Raw genomic sequence first — 6,211 nt, forward strand, 5'->3', positions numbered from 1 at the left:
GTAAATATTAGTCGTGAAATTTTACATATGTAACTATAATGTGCTAATTATCAAGTTTCACAATGGATGCATATAAAGTTTACTGTCTCTCAGAGAACTGCTGCTCACCCCACAGAAGAGAGGGGCGTGGTCAGTAGAGAGGGGCGGGGTTAGCAGAGCTCATTAGCATTTAAAGGGACATGAACCGAAGCAGAGTTGTTTTTGACAGGATAAAAAGGATGTTTTTTTAAATGTTAAACTATGTGATCTCACATCACTACACCAGTTAATAATGACAGAATTTGAGGGCAAAGTTTTTCTTTAAGAGGGAATTCCAGTTTTCTCCTTCATTTTTCTAATGAAGAATAAAACTTGTTTTATTCTTGTTATTATTTTTCTTCATTATTATTTTATGTTCTTCTATGTAAAGCACTTTGAATTACAATTGTGTACGAAATGGGCTATATAAATAAACTTGCCTTGCCTTAATTTATTCTGTTTTTATCGGCTCCTTTCATTGCTCTCAGCGCTTGCTCAGAGTAACCGCACATTAATAATGAAAGTGTAAACTTTCATTTTGACAGTTTATTTTTTCAGTTATTATTAGACAGTTTGTCAAACTTTTAGAAAGTAAAAAACCCCACACAGCATGACTGCTGGCGAAACCATCTACAGAGAGATGAAAAGTGCCAATCTGCGAAGTCAAATCAGCAAGGTGGAGAGGTGAGTAGCTCACGTCACACAGACTCTGAACCTAAGAAACTATCCTCCCAGGAAGCTCTCATGGCTGCTCTCTGCTGTAGCGCTAGTGAGCTTGAGCGCAAATACAAACTCACACTCAATAAATGCAAAGCTAAAAGCATTTGTTTTTCAGTCCTGGCATTGTGAAGCAGGGAGCCCTGTGAAGCCGTGATTTACAGAGAACTGAGAACCGCTGAAGGACATGAGCGGAGTAAAATGCTCCAAGCTGTTCTAGATTCACTGTAAACCACAGCTTCACGCAGCTGATTGCTTTTTTTAAAACGGTTAGTGTCATCTTTGCTTAACTTCATCTTGTTTCAGACCTGTTAGTTACTTTCTTCTGATGAACACAACAGAAGATATTTTGTAGAATGTTTGTAACCAAAAGTTGCTGGACCCCAATGCCTTCTGTAGTATTTTAATTTAAACCCCATACTATGGAAATCAATCCAATAACATTATTCTTTCTTCTTTTTGGAACAACTACTGTTTCATGTCTTTGTTGTTCTGTTGAGTCTTACGTGATCCACTATTGTAATTTATTTTGTACTGTTTTTAATTCATTTTTAATTTAATTCAATTCAATTTTTAAATTATGATTCCTTGCTTTTATTTTTGTGGTTATTTTTTATGATCATTTTAATTCCTTTTAGGTAAAGCACTTTGAATTACCATTGTGTATGAAATGTGCTTTATAAATAAACTTGCCTGCAAAGAAGTACAAAGTGCTTCTCAATAAATTAGAATGCAGTGGAAAGGTTCCTTCATTTTAGTAATTCAACTCAAATTGTGAAACTCGTGTATTAAATAAATTCAGTGCACACAGACTGGAGTAGTTTAAGTCTTTGGTTCTTTTAAACCAATTCACTATCTCAACAAATTAGAATACTTCATAAGACCAATTTAAAAAAAAAAAAAAACTTTAGTGAATTGTTGGCCTTCTGGGAAGTATGTTCATTTACTGTAAATTTACTCAATACTTGGTACTTTAATTACTGTCTCAGTTTGGCGTGGCATGAAGGTGATCAGTTTGTGGCACTGCTGAGGTGGTCTGGAAGCACAGGTTTCTTTGACAGTGGTCTTCAGCTCATCTGTATTGTTTGGTCTCTTGTTTCTCATCTTCCTCTTGACAGTAGCCCATAGATTCTCTCTGGGGTTCAGGTTTGGTGAGTTAGCTAACCAACTTTTGGTGCTTTTGGCAGTGTGGGCATGTGCCAAATCCTGCTGGAAAATTAAATCCGCTTCTTCAAAAAGCTGGTCAGCAGAAGGAAGCATGAAGTGCTCCAAGATTTCTTGATTTCTTGGTAAACGGGTGCAGTGACTTTGGTTTTCAAAAAACACATTGGACCAACACCAGCAGATGACATTACACCCCAAATCATCACAGACTGTGGAAACTTAACACTTGACTTCAAGCAACTTGGGCTATGAGCTTCTCCACCCTTCCTCCAGACTCTAGGACCTTGGTTTCCAAATGAAATACAAAACTTGCTCTCATCTGAAAAGAGGACTTTGGAGCACTGGGCAACAGTCCAGTTCTTCTTCTCCTTATCCCAGGTAAGATGCCTCTGACGTTTTCTATGGTTCGGTAAATATCTTGACACATCTGTGTGTGGAGCTCTTGATGACTTGACCCCATCCTCAGTCCATTCCTTGTGAAGTTCACTCAAATTCTTGAATAGTTTTTCCTTGACAATCCTCATAAGGCTGTGGTTCTCTCAGTTGGTTGTGCATCTTTTTCTTCCACACTTCTTCCTTCCACTTAACTTTCTGTTAACATGCTTGGATACAGCACTCTGTGAACAGCAGCTTCTTTGGCAATGAATGTTTGTGTCTTACCCTCCTTGTGAAGGGTGTCAGTGATTGTCTTCTGGACAACTGTCAAATCAGCAGTCTTCCCCATGATTGTGTAGCCTAGTGAACCAAACAGACCATTGTGAAGGCTCAGGGAACCTTTGCAGGTGATTCGAGTTGATTAGCTGATTGGCATGTCACCATATTCTAATTTGTTGAGACCGTGAATTGGTGGGTTTTTGTTAAATGTGAGCCAAAATCATCACAATTAAAAGAACCAAAGACTTAAACTACGTCAGTCTGTGTGCCTTGAATTTATTTAATACACGAGTTTCACAATTTGAGCTGAATTTCTGGTAATACAAGGTAACTACATGGGGTATGGTTAGGTTTAGGGGTAGGTTCAGGATTAGTATCTAGTTATTACATACTAGTAATTACTATAATAAGTACATAGTATGTACATGGGGAACAGGACTGTAAAATAAAGTGCTATATATATATGCTATATAATATAATAACGCTAATTTCTGTCAGTTTTCATGAAGGGAAGGACAACATGCGGCTGAGTCCTTTATGCCTACAATAGAAGAGTCACATTACACTTTTCTCTTCTTTTTCTTTCATGCTTGTATTTTATCTAATGTTTTTTATGTAGATTTTAGACTTTGTTTTTTAATCACTTCTGTGTAAATCACTTGTGTGTTAAAAGTACAACATGAATAAACGTGTCTTTTCTGTGAGTCTCTTCCTGTTCTGTGTCTCGTTCAGTTGTTCGTATACACACTCATTTGATCACAGAGCAGGTTTGTGTTTGTTCAGATTATTGTGATTATGAGCTGATGTCTCTTTTCTCTCTTCTTTTATTAATGTGTATGTTGTTGTTCCCATTAACACTGTGATTGTTGACACACAGAACACAAGTTCATTTCATTCCAGATGTTTCTGAGTCTCACTGTTACACAAGGATTTCTCTGTTCACATCACACACACACACACACACACACACACGCACACGGGTTGGTGGAGCCGTAGGAAAATGCAGCATGTTTCTCTGGTGTGAGTGGGTGAGGTTGAAAGATCATTAAAGCAGGAAGACAGTGAAGGAAAATACAGCTGTCTCTTGCAGAGCAACATGAGAAACACTTCAGTGACATGAACACACATGAGCAGTGCAGAGACATCACTGATGATAACGTGTGTGTGTGTGTGTGTGCGTGTGTGTGCGCGCGTGTGTGTGTGTGAGAGTGAGTGAGTCTATAATCCATAATAACACTTCCTCCAGTGAAAAAGTGTTCAGGTCTGAATCAGGAGAGAAATCTGCACAGATCAAGCAGCGTTTAAACAGATCTAAACTAATCTGTGAGAGACAACAGCAGATGCACTTTTTAATGGAGGAAGTGTTATTATGGATTAGACTATGTATTTTATTTAAAAACGTCTTAATCTTTTGTCTTCTCCAGATGTTCACTGATGGACTGGAGTGCTGTGGATTATTGTGATGTTTTTATCAGACTCTCATTCTGACGGCACCCATTCACTGCAGAGCATCCATTGATGAGACACTGATGCAGTGCTACATTTCTACAAACCTGATGAAGAAACACACTCATTCTGATCTGAAATGATCTGAGGGTGAACACATATTCAGCACATTCTCATTTTTGGCTGAACTATTCCTAAAATCTAGTGTGCTCCCTATCTAGACAGCAGTCTCATTAGTGTCTCTGTTAGAGTCTCTTGTGAGTTTATTCTGTAGGATTGACTGAGATGATGCCACACTTATACTGTGTGAACTAGATCCTGTTTTAATGAATCGTGAAATGTTGTCTTTGACCCACATTGAGCAGCCAGAGTTAGTTCCAGCCTCGTTAAAGAGCCGTACTGCGGTCCATCACACGGGGTGTCACACACATGCCATTATGTGCAGATTTACAGACACGTGAACAGCCTCATGAGTCCATGAGACCGAACGAAGATGCATTGCATCCATCAACACACACTCACACAGTAAAGCATATGATTAAATATAAAAGAAGACAAATATAATAATTCAGTGTGTGTGAAACACTGACAACCCAGATCTGATTTGATGTGTTTATCTGTGTTTACATGAATCAGAAATGTATGGCCAGTCTTAGCTGAAGACACACAGTCTGAAATCGATCCCTGTAGCTTCTGTTCTATTTAACCTACTTAGCCATGACTGTGTGCAAAGCCCCGAGGATTTAACATTTCCAACTGTCAAAATGAATTAAGCATCACAAACACTAGTTAAGTCCCCGTGAGTCACTGCCTCTGCCGTACTGTGAAAAGTTTCTCTGTTTGATTTAGTAGATCTCAGCGACAGAAGGAACGGAGGCAGGGAAATCCCACGGGAACCACACGGATTCTGGGAGAACATCTGATGCGCAGAGACACAGGACTCACCTGATGTGTGTGTGTGTGTGTGTGTGAGTGTGTGTGTGTGTGTGTGTGTGTGTGTGTGTGTGTGTGTGTCCATGTATGTGTGTGTGTGTGTGTGTGTGTGTGGGCATGTTTTTGTATCATATCAGGACACAACTGTGTATAATGTCATGGGTATGACACAGGTATTACAAGGAGAGGGTGACTTATGAGGACATAACCCATGTCCCCATTTTTCAAAACGCTTATAAATCATACAGAATGAGTTTTTTTGAGAAAGTAAAAATGCACAAAGTTTCCTGTGAGGGTTAGGGTTAGGTGTAGGGTTGGTGAAGGGCCATAGAATATACAGTTTCTACAGAATAAAAACCATTACACCTATGGGATGAACACACTTTACACAAAAACAAACGTGTGTGTGTGTGAGAGAGAGAGACAGAGAGTGTGTGTGTGTGTGTGTGTGTGTGTGTGTGTGTGTGAGAGAGAGAGAGAGAGAGAGAGAGAGTTCAGGTGTTTTTCCTGAGGTCTGGATCACAGGATTCATCTCTCCCATCTTTAAAAGTGGAGACAAAACCGATCCTAATAACTACAGAGGGATCTGTGTAACCAGTAATTTAGGAAAAGTGTTTTGCTCTATAGTCAACTCTCGGATTTCATCTTTCTTAAAGCAGCACAATGTCATCAGCAAATCTCAGATCGGCTTCCTCCCTAAACATCGAACCACTGACCATATTCACACACTACACACGCTCATAAATGAACATGTACACCAGAAGAAAGAGGGGAAAATATTTGCATGCTTTATAGATTTTAAGAAGGCTTTTGACTCTATCTGGCATAATGGACTATTTTATAAAATCATTCAAAGTGGCATAGGGGGTAAAATATATGACTTAATTAAAAACATGTATAACCAAAATAAATGTGCAGTAAAAATTGGCCAGCAAAGGACAGAGTATTTTCCTCAACAGCGAGGAGTGAGACAGGGCTGCTGCCTCAGCCCGACCTTATTTAACATCTATATCAATGAACTGGCAGATCTACTGGACCAGTCGAACAGTCCAGGACTACAATTACACAACACAGAGGTCAAATATCTACTGTATGCAGACGACTTACTAATTCTGTCTAAAACACCAGAAGGTCTCCAGAACAACCTCGACATTTTAACTAAATACTGCCAGGATTGGGCCTTAGACATCAACATCCCAAAAACTAAGATTATGATATTTCAGAAAAAGCCCAGAAATCTAGAACATAAACATCTATTCACATTAAACAACACCACACT

This window comes from Carassius gibelio, chromosome B5, assembly GCF_023724105.1.
Source record: "Carassius gibelio isolate Cgi1373 ecotype wild population from Czech Republic chromosome B5, carGib1.2-hapl.c, whole genome shotgun sequence".
In the NCBI taxonomy this organism is placed as follows: domain Eukaryota; kingdom Metazoa; phylum Chordata; class Actinopteri; order Cypriniformes; family Cyprinidae; genus Carassius; species Carassius gibelio.